A 16,635-nucleotide genomic window follows, 5' to 3' on the forward strand; every position below is an offset into this window, starting at 1 on the left:
TCCTCCTTGCATCTACACTACCTCCAAATTCATCTTAGAAGCATCACGGTATACCACATAAGACTTACTAAAATCCGGTAACATTATCCAATCTTTCCTTAAGAGTTTGAAACATACTCTCACATTTATTATCCCATACAAAGGCAAGTTTTTCCTAGTCAATCTAGTCAAATAGTAAGCAACCTAGAGAAGTAAGCGACGAAATGCTTTGGGGAGTTGAAAATAAGCATAGGTCTAGGGATCCTCGATATAGGTTAACCTTTTGAACTACTATTGAATTCATGGGTAGGCAAAAGACAACTTAGTGAACTGAAACATCTTAGTAGCTAGAAGAAAAGAAAGCAAAAGCAATTCCTATAGTAGTGACGAGAGAAACGAGAGCAGCCTAAACCGTGAACGGCTATCTTAAAAATTTACTCAATAAATTTCCTATAAACTATCTCAATAAAACTTCTAACCTCACAAATTGACTTTTGATATCTCTCACTTAAGCACAACTTCTACCATAGGTAGATCTATGTTATATCCGCGCAAGAAATTACAAGGCCTAAATCTATCTTGGATATATCTTCAAAATTAACTCTAATATAATGATCTCACATCTTAAGGTCAATCTCACTAAACACACAACCATTCACTAATTAATCCATAAGGTCATCTATCCTCATATCCACATACATGCATATCATATTAGAATACCTATTTAAACCTTCATATATAAATCCTTCCCTATCATATATATAAATCTATCACTATTTTACACCATATAACATGTGCATGAACTTAACTTTACCACATAGCATCATAAAACCTTGAATAACCTTACAATCCACATGACAACACCTCAGAACATCATAACAAAATCACTTTTATCCTTGCATTGCCTAGTAACTCAAAAACATCATGATAGCATACATATCCCATCAATAACTGTCAAGGAAAATGATACCTAGAGAGTTACACTTGTCCAACGATCTCAATCCTATCTCAAAAGAAAGATAAAAGAATAAGCTATAACTCTTATGAAAACATGAGATTCTGAATAGATCCTCTTCTCAGCTAATAATTCAAAAATCACAACAGATATATTTAACGCTTATAACTAGCCTCTAATTACCAAAACAACTATAACTGAAGTTCTAAACCTTCATTTTACCTGATTCCAGTGCCATTGAAAAGATCACATCCAAGACTACAACTTCCATGAAGACCACAAAATCCAAATCTATCAATACGGTACTCCTACTAGCATAACAAAACTACAGTGAAAACATCTCCTACACTAGACAACAATAGTGCACTAACAACCCACAGAATACCTCAACCCTTCCAAACTTACTTCTTTCTACCTTAAACTCATATCCAAGCTTCCAACTACAATCCCTAAACGAAAATAATTCACCTATTCCACAAAAGACTTAGAGCTAAAATCAAATCCTCATGCAACCTAACCCTTAACAAGATTAATATGCAAGCATCAAAACTTAAGGAAATCACCAACACTTTGACCTTTCATCAAGAACACTCAAAGTTCTAATGCTCGACACATAACCTCTTGGATTCAATCATTACCACTATAACTTTCAGAAACGCCACCAATCGTAAACTCTTAATACATTCGATAAGTCAATTTCTTACCCACATCCAAGCTTCCACTAGTTCTAGTTGGTTAGCAAGATACTTCGTCTACTACCACTACTAGAACCTATGCTCGCAACACGAGCGATGCCACCCAACCACTACTTCTTACATAAGCAAGAAGTATCAAAATAATTAAGCAATCATGAGATTAAGAAAGACCAATCAAAAATAGCATCATCAAGTTATATCATGTCTATCAGACAAATCCTAAGAACACAATGCACACAAATAAATAACAATAACATAATCAATCATCACATTAGCACATCAATAAGCTTCACACTCAATGCATTCCATCATTCATCTATCGAACAAGCATAATAGACTCACAACTCACGGCCGATTGGATCGACCTGCTTTGATACCACTAAATGTGACACCCTTACTACCCCAACACATATATAATATAATTCAATTAAGAAGAATAAACTTTCAAAGGGTTCGTAAAAGGGTTCACATAAAACTTCGAAACTGTTCTTTCTTCAATATAAGAAAATGACTGAAAAATAAAACTTTAAAGGTAAAATTTAAGAGTTTACAATTTTAAACACATTTATTACAATACTAAATCCATATAAATATTCTGTCCTAGAAATCCTCTGCCCCGATGTCACATTATCAGAGCATTCCCATAATTTAACTGTTGACATTCTAGATGCCACTCGTAGCCGGATCTTCTTCACCTAAAATATCCACAGTTTATACGGTGAGAAAAGAAAATATCTATATGCAAAGTACATACAAACACCTCACAATATAATCTCATCATAATTCATTATTTAGTAAAATATATATATATATATATATATATATATATATATATATATATATATATATATATCAATCATTCATCGTCTTCATATCTCAATTCACATTTAACATATCTCATTTCACATACATATCTCAATCCATCATAATTCACACCAATTATACAATTTACAACATCATTTCCATATTCATAATTCATGTCAATCTTACAATTAACACTATGTCAAGACCTCGCCACATCTGACACAAGTGATACAGGTTAATTGCCTCCCACACCAAACCAGGGTCACGCCCTCCCTGTAGCATCACTTACCCAGGGGCCGTGCCATCCCAAGTCATTAAGGAGTACGCTCGTCCCTGAAGCATCACCTACCCAGGGTTCGTATCATCCCTGATCATCCGGGAGTACGCTCGTCCCTGAAACATCAACTACCAGGGTTCGTATCATCCTTGATCCTTTAGTGTGAGGAACCACAATCAAATTACAATCCATACAGTCTCTTGCAATTAACCCTATGCCAGGGCTGCCATAATCGACATAAGTGGTGTGTGTTAACTGTCTTACTCATCCCACATCATGCTAGGGTCACGCCCTCCCTGTAGCACCACTTACCCAGGGGCCGTGCCATCCCTAGTCATTAGTGTGAGGAAACACATCGCAATCATATTCTTAATCATTTCCATACCACATCTCATCTCATATCACAATTCCATATAACACACACAATTTCATATCACATACTCAACAGATAAGTCTAACAAAATAAGGGTTTACAAATCCCTCAAGCAATTCATATCTCGATCATCAATTCTTATAATATAATATAACAAGAACATTAATAAAATAATTAATAGAATTAGTAATTTAATATAATTTCAGCACAGTAAAACCCCTAATTGTTCCAAAACCTAGTTCACAGGCACTTTTCTACAATTTCGTTCTCTCTCACAGATCATCATTTTTACAAATTATTAGCATATTTATAATCCTCAACACATACCGAATCTAATGATATAATTAATTCCTCAAACAGGAATAATCCAATTTTTCCAAAACCTACCCTACAGACACTTTTCTATAATTTCGTTCTCTCTCCTAGAGCATCATTTTTACAAACAAATTATATATTTATTGTCCTAAATATATACAGAATCAAATAATGCCAATAATTCTTCAAACAGAAATAATTGTAAAATTACTCATAATCCTAAGGGCTCTTCTTCTACCCAAATTCCCTCATGCAACTCCACATATAAATAATCCCCTTTTCTCCCGTACCTGGATACATAGGAACTCGGGCAGAACCTCCTCTTTTACCTTAAATAAGGATCGGAACTAAGACTGGAGCAGAACCTCATCCTCTGAGTTCCCCTTGGTCTTCAGAGAGAAGAAGAAGAACGAAAGAGAGAACAAAAGAGAAGAGAGAGTGAGAATGAGAGGTGTGTAGAAATGAGAGGATTTGAGGCCTATTTATAGGATTTTTCGCCCACCTACCACTACGGCCCGTTCCAAAATCGGAACGGCCCGTTCTGGGCCCTTCAAACCTATGTAAATTTTTCAACTGGAACGGCCCATTCCCAAACCAGAACGGCCCGTTCTCAAACCCAGCAGAACGGCCAGTTCTGCTTCCAGAACGGCCCGTGCTCCAAACCAGAACGGTCCGTTCTCCCTCTGGAACGGCCCATTCTCCAAACCGGAACGGCCCGTTCTCCCTCCAGAACGGCCCGTTCTGCTTCTCAAATTTTGGGTCTTTAACTTATTCCAGAACGGCCCGTTTCACTTTTGAAACGGCCCGTTCTGGGCAACGAATTGGGCCTACGGCCCATTGAAAATTGGGCTGTTACAATAGAGATCCAAAATTAGCGTGCACGACTTCTCTCCTAGTTCATGCGCGCCCTTTAGTCTCCCACCCACAACCCTCGTCGTCGTCCCCCGCAATTCTCAACATCATCTTCTCTCTCTGTTCTCACCCACAGTCGTCGTCGTCCCTGTCGCAACCCAAAACTTTCCAATTTCGCGACCTATGGTTTAGACATCCTTTTAAAGATCTCATCAATTAAGGAATGCCCGGACACCAGACTAATCCTTAATTAATGGTTTTGAAAATAGGTTCATGGAGTCGCCACCAATATTTTACTCAAAACATTGGAAAAAGAAAAGGTTTTTAAAGATCCAATAATGGCCTTGATAACCAGAATTGGCCTTGATAACCAGAATTGGGTTCGGGGGTCGATTACGTGTAACGAAGGTATTAAGCACCCCTACAACGCCCTCAATCGGTACCCTATGATGAAGTTAACGTGATAAGAAATAATAAATTAAATATTAGATCCCATTTATTAATAATTATTTACATACTTGAAATTTAAATAATATGGTTAACCCTAAAATGTCTACATGATTATTTTTATTATAACGATAATTATTATAGATAAGAAATAAAAACAAAGAGAAACAAATTAACTGAAATACCTCTTGAATGAGCTCTGTTGGATCTTCAAAATAGGGAGATTTTAGGTGCTTTGTGGCAACCTTTCGCACTACAATTACCTCACAATACTCAAGAAATACAATAGGAGAGAGACAAAAAAAGAGAGAAATTTCGAGCTCTAAGGAGTGCTGGACGAAATTTTTGGGGTCCCTAGAACTGTGGCCGAGATTTCTATTTATAGGCATCAGATGTGGGCCGGAACGGTCCGTTTTGAATCTGAACGTTATGTATTAATTTTGTACCCAAGAACGGCCCGTTCTGAAATCAGAACGGCCCGTTCTGGGATACAAATTTTAGTCCTTTTGATTGGTTTGGAATGACCCGTTCTAGTCTAGAACGGCCTGTTCCAACTTACAATTTTTAGGCCATTTAGAAGCCTCGGAACGGCCCGTTCCAATTCGAGAACGGCCTGTTCCGGACTTGCACTACAAGAAAATTCGCTATTACAGACGGCCAGAATCCGTGGGAAATGCCAAAAATCCGTGGGTAACTTTCCGACGGATTTTCCCACGGATTTATCCGTGGGTAATTACCCACAAATTTACCCACGGATATATCCGTGGGAAATTACCCTGAAGGAATTTTCCGCCTAAAATTATAATTTTTTTTAATTTTAATAAATTTATTAATGTAACAATCCTCATATTTAGTCTCTCAATGGTTCTATTTCACGATATTTCATTGTTTAGCGTGTTTTATCCTTATTTGTGTAATTTCTGGGAAACTTTCCGGAAGGTCACCCATCCCTGTACTACTCCAGGTCAAGCACGCTTAACTATAAAGTTCTGATGAGTAAGGTACCAAAATGTATATGTATGTTGTCAGTATAACTTGTACAAATTAATTCATTTAAATCATTCTCAAATATACAATCTCATATTTGTACTGTAATAATAATATATAATAATTTTATATTACAAATAATAATAATTAATAATAATAATAATAAATTTAATTATTATTTATTTATATGTAATTACTTTTATAATTAACATCTACTTATTTTTATTTAAAATTATAATTTAAATTATTTAATTTTATAAGTTATAATGATAATATAATTTATAAAATTATAAATATTTATTTATTACATACTTATAAATTAAATTTTAATACTTTAAATAAATTATTAAGTAATTTAATATATTTATTTACCTTAAATCAAACATATAAAATTCAAAAAATGTATTTATCCTTTTTTTTTTCTAATTATCAACTATTAATAAAATACTAACTTAAAATCTTATCTAATTATATATAATATTCTCATATCAAATTTAAAACCAAATATTAGTTATAAAGAAATATTAAGATCATATAGTAAATTGTCAATAAGATTTTAGTTAGATAATTTAAAATAATTAATGTTTCAATTATATTGTTAATTACCAAATAATTTATTCCAAAACTAATTAATTTGTTCATATTAATTATTAGTAAAATTCAATAACTTTTAATTTAACAATTAATTGGATCGATAAAATTCAACACACACCATGAGTTATTGAGCGGAATAACTTTACCAAGAGTTATTTTGTAAGTTATCTTTAATCAAGCAAATAAAATTCAAAAAATGTATTTATCCTTGTTTTATTTTTTAATTATCAACTATTAATAAAATACTAATTTAAAATCCTATCTAATAATATCATAATATTTTCATATCATATTTAAAACCAGTTCTTACAGTTTCGACAAATATAAATTTGTCTGAAATATTTCATCAATAATATAGCTTTTCCTACAAAAATTTTCTCATCGAAAATATAAATTTTCCGTCAGATTTAATTTTGTTTTATAAGAAATCATCTTGGATTAATATAACATTTTGTATATATGATTTAAGAGTAAAAGATTTTTAATTTAACGGTTGAATTTACAAAATTCACATTTAATATAAAGTTATACGTAATCTTGTAACTGATTTTGTCTGAAAAGTAATAGATAATCATACCCTTAACTGATTTTTATTTTATATATTCTAATTTTATTTGTAATAATATGATTATATATTTAAATAGTTTAATTTTAATAATTTTTTAAGTATATTTTTGTCTTTTCACTTAAAATATTTGAATTTCTATATTTTAATTTGAATTATTTTTTAAGTGAAAAGACAAAAATATACTTAAAAAATTATTAAAATTAAACTATTTAAATATATAATCATATTATTACAAATAAAATTAGAATATATAAAATAAAAATCAGTTAAGGATATGATTATCTATTATTTTTTTAGACAAAATCAGTTACAAGATGACGTATATTTCCCTTTATCTATTACTATAGATAATCAAACAACTATATATTTAACTATTTTTCTTCCATTCATTTTCTCTGTCTTTATCTCTACTTTCTATATATAGATTCATTGAAGTTTTAAATACTCATATTTATACTCGTTACTTTGTATTTTACTGATTTACTTAAATATAAAATTCAGAAATCAATAAAATGTAAATTTAAGAAATTACTACAACTTAAAGGGATATTTTTAAATCAACCAGTTATTAGGAACAAAAACAATTATTTTGTGTAATTATTTTAACTTTAATGTTTTAAGTTTTAAATAAAGAAGATTTAATCTAGAAAAAATTCCATTAACCCCTACTTGAAGTTTTTCTCAATAACGTCATACGTATATTTCTTCTCAAATTTTTAAATGAGTATTAATTTTCTTATTTATTTATTTAAGTGGCACATACAACTACTTATATAAGATAATACTATTTATATACTATTAAGAGAAAATAATTTATTAATACAAATAAATAATTAAATGAGATTGATCTCTTATTTCATTATTTCAACTTTTTTTGAAATTTATTTTAAATATCATGCACACTGTGATTTAAAAAATATATTAAATTTAAGTAATAATTTTAAAAATGAATTCAAAAAAATCTTATTTTCAAAATTGAAGATCAATGAAAGTTTTCATGAAAATAACATAGTATTGGATGTAATTTAGAAATAAATGATAGATACATATATATGATTTGCAAAACATAATTTAACTTTTTTCTCCCTTATTTAATTAATAACGTTATTTTCAAAAGAGATGGGTGATTTTTAAAAATTAAAGAAAAGATATGTTATTCTTAAATTTGGACGTCATGTGTTGGTATTTTTTAAGATAAGTAAAAAAAAACACATTTATGCTAATTAGTTTATAATTTATATTAACCTAATTAAACATATAATTATATATAGGTAAGTCATACCTCACTCACTCTAATTTATATTTATCTTATTCATTACAATATATTTATATTTTGAAAACACCCATATAATAATGAAAATATTATATAGTGCATTGTTGTGTGTATCGATGGGATCAGGATTGCTTGCATTTGAAAAATAATTGGCTTATATTTTATTTAATAATTTCATACGGATATAAATCCGTGGGAAATTCTGTCAGAAATTTCAGATTGATTTAAATCTGTCGGAAATTCCATCAGTTAAAATTCTGTCGGAAATTCCGTCAGAAATTTCTAACGGATCTAAATCTGTGGGAAATTTCCGACAGATTTTTGTCCGTGGGAAATTATCCGTCGGAAAATTAACTTTTTCTTGTAGTGTTGGGAACGGCCCGTTCCGGGCCACTAAAAAAGGTTGATTTGGGCTTTTGGGCCCTCCGATGTCCTATCTTGTTATTTGTATGCCCCTCGGACGAAATTGGGTGTCTACAGCTGCCCCTCTTTACTTGTCCTTTGGAATAGTTGTGTTGCTTTTCCAAAGGCAAGTAAAGACGTAGACATTTCGTCTGGGTCTTCTTCTTGTCTCTGTGTTGGTGCTTCTGCGTTGCTTCCCTTGGACAGGTGTATTTGCTCGTATCCTCACCCTTTAGAGAAGTTGAGCATTGATTGCGTACTCTATTGGGTAACAAGGTTGATAAACTGTACACCTGATCTTCAGTCTTCGAGTAGAAGCTCCATTGTTTCTCTTGTGATAATGTGTCCCTTTATTTGTAGCTTGTTTAAGAGGGAGTATTATTATGCCTGGCCTCTCCAGGCTGCCTGCTGAACGGTGAGTATTATTATGCCTAGCCTCTCCAGGCTGCTTGTTGATGCTAAGTATTATTATGCCTGGTCTCTCTAGGCCGCCTGCTGATATTGTGAGTATTATTATGCCGGCCTCTCTAGGCCGCCTGCTGATATTGTAAGTATTATTATGCCGGCCTCTCCAGGCCGCCTGCTGATATTGTGAGTATTATTATGCCAGCCTCTCCAGGCCGCCTGCTGACCTTGTGAGTATTATTATGCCAGCCTCTCCAGGCTGCCTGCTGACCTTGTGAGTATTATTGTGCCGGCCTCTCCAGGCCGCCTGCTGACATTGTGAGTATTATTTTGAGTATTTTTGTGCCAGCCTCTCCAAGCCGCCTGCTGATGTTGATGATGTGATTGCCCCCTTTTTTGTGGGAGGACGCCTGATGAAGACGAGGATTGCTGGTAGGGGGTGCCCTTGTGATGGTGGGCAAAGGAGTAAATGCTGAGTATTATTATATCTGGCCTCTCTAGGCTGCCTGCTTATGATGATGATGTGATTGCCCCTTTTCTTTGGGAGGACCTCTGATGAAGACGAGGATTGCTAGTAGGTGGTGCCCTTGTGATGGTAGGAAAAGTAGTAAATGTTTAGTATTTGATTCATTGTTTGATTGTTGATCGATGGTTGTGGAATGAAAGACTGCCCCTAGGTGGATGGACAGAAGATGTTTGTTGTGCCCCTGTGTTGGTGGGCAGAGAAGTGGATGGCTGGCAGGGATTCTAGTGTTGCTCCTGCCACGTGAGTATTGTGATGCCTCTCCAGGCGCCTTTATTGTGGGATGGCTAGTAAAGAGTTTGGTGTTGTTCTTGTCAAGGTGAGTATTTTGATGCCTCCCCAGCCGTCTGCTTGTGGTAGGGTTTTTTCTGAAATTCATTTTTTAGCTTCGGCTTTTTCATGTTTGAAGCTTGCCTTTTTTTCTATTTTTCTAAATGCTTCGGCTTTTTCAACATTTACGAAGCTTGCCTTTTTCTCATGTTGTTTTTGCTTTTTTTTGTCATCATTGATGGAGGGATCTATTCCCACGATGATGTTATTTGTTGAATCTTTATTGATGAGTATTATTTTGGAAGCCACTCCTGGCTTTGGTTAGGAAGTCATTCCTGGTCTCGGCATTCTCTTAGATCATCCTTCATTTAGTTGAGGAGTAGGGCGCGATGGCCTCTTCATGCTTATGGGCTTGCTTATTCGGTCAATTCTGGTTCTATCCCGTCTTGTTGTTGATGTGTCTTCCTTTTCTTGGTGGCTATATGAAACCACTTGTATGGAATGCCCTTGTTGGGGCTATGCTTTTTGACACGATCTTGGCTCTTGAGGCACTGTCTAGCTGTTGATCTTTTTTACGAGTGCTTCGGCCTCTTGATTCCTTCGACAAGTGATGGATCAACACACACAAAGAATGCAAGGATACAAAAGAAAATACAAAGTAGGAATGGATTGGATTTTTTTTCCAAATTTTTTTTTTTGTTTTTGAGCTTATACCCTTTTATGCACACTTGGGTCATATGCCTGTTATGCAATGATGCTTCTATGCTAATGCTTAAAATGCAAATCTATTCTTACTTTCAGGAAATTAATCTATGCGCATTGATCAATGACATGGATTGTTAGCATTTAGCCTTGTCGAATTCAATGTTGAACTTGAACCTAAGGTTTGTGTAGTTCAGCCCTCTCGCTTGTACCGAATATGATATGTTAGCCCTTAGATTAGGTGTACCTAGACTCTGTTCTAGGACACCTCCATCTTTTCCTTGTGAGTGTTCACTGTGCATACTTCGTGTATCTCTCAAATTTATCTTAATGCCATATAGGTCAAGAGGAAAGAGAGGAAGATGATATATATATATATACATATATATATATATATATATATATATATATATATATTTCTTGTAAAAGTTTTGGTAGAAAGAATTTTTTTCAAAAATGGTTTATAGAAGAATGGCTGACCAAGGTAGGCTAGTGGTTTAGGCTGATGAACAAGCACATTCAAAGTGAGGAAATCATTTTCCGCGTTAGCTTATTATTTCCTTTAGAGTTAAGCGATGACTTGGGATTGCATATTGATTAAATGATCTTCTCGAGCCGCCTTTCGGTTTTCAGCTCGGGATGCTGCTTTGTCCTAACTTTTGCCTAGGTTACCTGAGATGTGTTCCCTAGTAGACATTTTCTTTTGATCCTTACTTTTGCCTAGGTTACCCTTTTTAATTGTGGGTTACCTAGCAGATCTTACCCTAACTTTTGCGCAGCCCCCTTAGTGGGTTTCCTGCCGGGCCTTTGTCTTTGTAGCATTTGTGATCTTTTTTCATTCCTTCATTAAAGGGGGATGCCCCTTGCACTGATTTCGTTTGGGCTTTTATCCACAAGTCATGCCAAGTTTGATTGATCTTTATGTGTTCTTTTTTATGGTGTATAAAACCATTGTTTCTAATGACATCCTTATTTCAAATGTACTTGTTCATTTAGGGTTTGTTGACGGGGCTTAGAGTAGATAAAAGGGAGAAGAGAAATGAAGTAGAAAAGTGTATGGCATTAAAATGGAATTTTCAATTTACACATGCCCATTTAATGTAGCTCGAAGGCCCAGGAATGCCCCGAGTTCGTGATTCGTACACAAAGAAAAAGAAGGAGGTTGCCCCTTAGAGAGGCCTAGGTCATCTAACTGTAGAGCTAGTCCTCCACTTGCTTGGAGGTGGCGCTTCAGAAGATCTCGTGTAGAGGGAGGGCCTTTGGCTTCTTCTCTCATGAAGGTGTTCTCAACCCATATCTTTCCTGAGAAGTAGGAATGGGTAGAAGTGATGATAGAGTTTTCTATGGAGTCTTGTTTCTCAAAAGGAACATTCAAGCTGTTTATCAATTTTCAGCTCGAACAAACATTGCTTTTTTTTTTCCTAGTATGCCCTTTGCGGGTTTTCATTCTAGGAGCTTCTTAACAAGCAATGCTTCTCTCTTGTTGAAATCATCTTTCAAGAAAACTCTATTCACTTTGCCTTAGCATTTGAAGGATTCGTCCTCCTCTGGTTCTCTTTATAAGCTTGCAACTCGTTAAGAGTGTGGATCCATCCATTCCCATTCCCTTTGGATTTCACGGTTGCACGACACGACTTTATCCTCTTAGGGTAAGAGTTGGCGTCTTAATGATTGTGGAGTTCTTTACCCTCAACTTTTTTAAGCATGGCTTGCTTCCATTACTTCCAATTAACGCACATAGGTTAATTTCCCTTTTTATTCTTATTTATTCTTTTACAAGGAGGGATATGTTCTAAATGAATGTAATGCAGAATGTAGAGAAAGTTGAGAATAATAAATATCAGTCTCGTTGATTTGTTTATTTGTGAATGCTCAAATAGATTTCAATAGTATTAAGTGAGAATCTATATTAGATTCTAAGAAGAGTTACTTCAACAAACATATCAAAGCAAGGGCCCAACCATAGTATTTTTAAAGAATTGATTTGGGCTTTTCTTTATAGCGCAGATACTGTCGTATATTAGAGCATTCACTTTTCTTGACTTTCTACACATACGGCAACTTAATCTTCCTTAGCTAATAAAATAAAATGAATGAAATTAATGAGCTAATCTAGAATGCATGTCATTTTTTTTTGCCTAATCTTTATCATGTTTTCATTATCTAAAGGGGAATGATGCATGGTAAAGATGAGATTTCTTTTATTGATTTTTTTTACAAAAAGGAAACTACCTAAATGATGTTAATGAAATGCTGACCTAAGAATGTACAAAGGGGTATAAAATTTTTATTATTATTATTTTTTATTATTATCTTTATTGTTTGCTTATTATAAAATTCCAATCCATCTTATTAGAACAAAATAATACAAACAAATGCACACACATATGCTCAATCAACGTACACCCACGAACGATCATGATCAAATCCTTGGTCTGTGGTCCTTGTCAAGAAAAGTGCGTTTTATAGGACGGTTCTAATCTCACTAGTCTTTAAGGCCCCCAAGGTGCCCCCATTATAGGGACCCAGTATCTCTGTCGCCGTCACTTGGCAAACTCTAAGGTCTGTCGCAGTATTTCGGGCTAGAGTAACCGGTTATCACCTTGAGTGTGATTTTCGACAAGGCTTGCAGGCTCCAAGGCCAAACTTGGGTCGGTCGTACGTCAACCACTCCCTATGTTTAATATCCTCATGCCCCCGGGTGTAGGGGGAACTGTTGTGTGCAAAGGTTTGTGTACATTTTTTATTCAAACAGATTCAGAATTTAAACAGGCAAACAGATATTGAAGCCAAACAAATAAAGCAAACAAAGTAAAAGGGAAAAATATTTAAATTATTATTTTTATTTTATTAAATTCATCAATTAAATGGGCTTGACCCTCTTTAAACGTCCCCAGTGGAGTCGCCATCTGTCGAAACCCGAAAATTTCCGATCTCGCGACCTATGATTTAGACATCCTTTTAAAGATCTCATCAATTAAGGAATGCCCGGACACCAGACTAATCCTTAATTAATGGTTTTGAAAATAGGTTCATGGAGTCGCCACCAATATTTTACTCAAAACATTGGAAAAAGAAAAGGTTTTTAAAGATCCAATAATGACCTTGATAACCAAAATTGGGTTCGGGGTCGATTACGTGTAGCGAAGGTATTAAGCACCCCTACAGCGCCCTCAATCGGTACCCTATGATGAAGTTAACGTGATAAGAAATAATAAATTAAATATTAGATCCCCTTTATTAATAATTATTTACATACTTGAAATTTAAATAATACAGTTAACCCTAAAATGTCTACATGATTATTTTTATTATAACGATAATTATTATAGATAAGAAATAAAAATAAAGAGAAAGAAATTAACTGAAATACCTCTTGAATGAGCTCTATTGAATCTTCAAAATAGGGAGATTTTAGGTGCTTTGTGGCAACCTTTCGCACTACAATTACCTCACAATACTCAAGAAATACAATAGGAGAGAAAAAAAAAGAGAGAAATTTCGAGCTCTAAGGAGTGCTGGACGAAATTTTTAGGGTCCCTAGAACTGTGGCCAAGATTTCTATTTATAGGCATCAGATATGGGCCGGAACGACCCGTTCTGGATTCGAAACGGCCCGTTTCGAATTCGAACGTTATGTATTAATTTTGTACCCAAGAACGGCCCGTTCTAAAATCAGAACGGCCCATTCCGGGATACAAATTTTAGTCCTTTTGATTGGTTTGGAACGGCCCGTTCTAGTCTAGAATGACCCGTTCAACCTACAATTTTTAGGCCATTTAGAAGCCTCAGAACGGCCCGTTCCAATTCGAGAACGGCCCGTTCCAATTCGAAAACGGTCCGTTCCGGACTTGGGAAAGACCTGTTTCGATTTTGAAACGGCTCGTTCCGGGCCACTAAAAAAAGTTGATTTGGACTTTTAGGCCCTCCTATGTCCTATCTTGTTATTTGTATGCCCCTCGGACGAAATTGGGTGTCTACAGTCCCCTGCAACTCTCAACGACGACACCGTTCAGTCTCCCACCTGCAGTCATCGTCTTCTCTCTTTGTTCTCACCCACAACCGTCATCGTCTCCCGCAAGTCTCAATGACGACGCCTTTCAGTCTCCCACCCGCAACCATCGTGTCCTGTCCAGATTCTCGCAAGATCTCAACATCGTCTTCTCTCTCTATTCTCACCCACAGGCAACTCTCAATATTCCATTTGCAGTCGTGAGGGAATAGAGAGGTATTATTTTCAGTTTTGTCTTTGTATCCCTAATTGGCTTCTATTGCAATTTGCTAAGCCAATTGTGAAGCAATTTTTACGTTCTTTATATTTATACTGAAGCATTAGCTTTGACTTGTGTTGGGTTAAGAATAATAGCATCGACCAGATTCACAAAGAAACCACCACAATGTAAAACCATGAATAACATGTAAAAAGGGTACTTTAATATTTTGTGTACCCTTTAGTTGCTCCCTCCTCTTGATGGAAGTATTTCTATTAATAGATGTGAACCAAACCTTTTTCAGCCTTTGGAATCCTAAGGTTAGATTGAGGGTCAAAGGATGATTCATGTTGGAATTAAATGCATTAGATATGTTGGAATTACTTGAAATAAAATCATTTTATAATTTTTTAATATATCAATTTATTGTCACTGTTGAATATCATTAGTTTCCTAAAGTTAGATACTTGCTGCTTATAGAATTTTTGCGTTTTGATCGACTTTAGCAGTATCCCTTAAAATCTAAGGATGTGATCATATTTGTTCATGTATATAATAGCACATCTTAGAGAGTAGTTTTTCCCTTTTCTTCATAACTATCTCATTGGCATCCTCCTCTAACAGTAACAGTTCTAAGAGGTTATTCTCTCCTCTCACATATTCTTCATTTGTAGTGCCACGTGTTACTTTTGGTTTTGTATGCAAAAAGCACTTGCTCTCTTACAAGGTCACTTGTTTAACTACCATGTTAGGATTTATGCTAATTTGTATATTATTGGGAAGTAAAATTTGTTAATTGTATTTCTCCTGCCTTCTGCAAATATGATCGATTATATAATGTTAACTAGTTCATGGGCACAAGTCCACTTTGTGAAAGCATCAAACAAATCAATAAGTTAAATTATTTTCCTTTGTTAGTTCACAAGATTAGGAGGCAGGACTAAGAATTCCCCCAGCTGATACAAGCTAGAAAATAGAGGTCTGATAAAGACAACACTCTGACATTATAATTGTGCAAGTATTGTCCATGGTGTAGCCTTGTGCGATTCAAAAAGGTTTGGAGTTGAGCTAGGTAAAGGGTCATTATATTGTGCAACAAAATATTGGGGTCATTCCAAGAACAATTTTGGCTATTTCTACTCGGGTAACCCTACAAAGTTTCCATGGATTTGGTGATTGATTAGATTGCACAGCATGATTTATTTGGATTGTTGCTCTATCTAAGAACCTGTGAAATTATGTGTGTTATGACCAAGTGACATAAAATTATGTGTGTTAGAAACGAGTGAAGTTAAACTTGAGAATGTCTCTATGAGGTAGAAACTCTATTTCCTCATCAGCTTCCTTGTCCTGTTCAATTTTGTATAGTTCTGTTGGATCTTTAGGAATAGGAAGATTTCTATTGTGGATTGTAGCAACGTAGACATGAAAAATGCATGAATCAAAATAAACACAAACAGCTTGACCATTACAATATGATTCTTAAAATATTACATTAACTATCAACTAATAGCATGAGACAATTAGTTAGGTAGCATAATGTTAATTTTTTTCACTTATAATATGCAGAAAATATGTAATGTACATATATATTTATAGCAGTATAATCTGTAAGACACAATTCCATCAAAAATTTGTAAGAAGGAACCAAACCTAAGAACTAAAGTTATATCCCTTCTATGTTATATGTGTAAAACTGTTCCCTCGAGCTGAAACACTAAAGGGCAAAGGCAAACTTATTTCAACATGTGACATGTTTTTTGATCTCTACATTTACTTCTTAAGTGCACGACTCTATTATCTTAGTTTCCTTCAGAAAAAATGAATGTTGTGGCCTTACTTTTCTCAAGAGGAGAGGAGCACCATTGTTTTGAACCAAATAAAACTATATAAACATGAAACTAAGCTTGACAAATAGATTTCAGAGAAAACATGGTGTAGTGAAATTTCAGGCTCATCTTCATAGGGCTTATTAATCATTTAATAGGAATTTGTGTCCCTCA

At 34.6% G+C, this 16,635-nt stretch overlaps 1 pseudogene across 1 annotated transcript in view; it reads right to left on the reverse strand.

Moving 5' to 3' along the window:
• Positions 1 to 2,085: 2,085 nt before the first annotated feature.
• Positions 2,086 to 16,635, reverse strand: part of LOC145956275 (uncharacterized) — a 96,040-nt pseudogene continuing 81,490 nt past the window's right edge. The window contains exon 5 of the transcript XR_014432718.1: positions 2,086 to 2,324. The product of XR_014432718.1 is annotated as an uncharacterized LOC145956275 (transcript). The remainder of the gene's footprint in view (positions 2,325 to 16,635) is intronic.

Source organism: Cajanus cajan, chromosome 3 (assembly GCF_000230855.2).
Source record: "Cajanus cajan strain Asha chromosome 3, NIPB_CcT2T_4, whole genome shotgun sequence".
Lineage (NCBI taxonomy): Eukaryota > Viridiplantae > Streptophyta > Magnoliopsida > Fabales > Fabaceae > Cajanus > Cajanus cajan.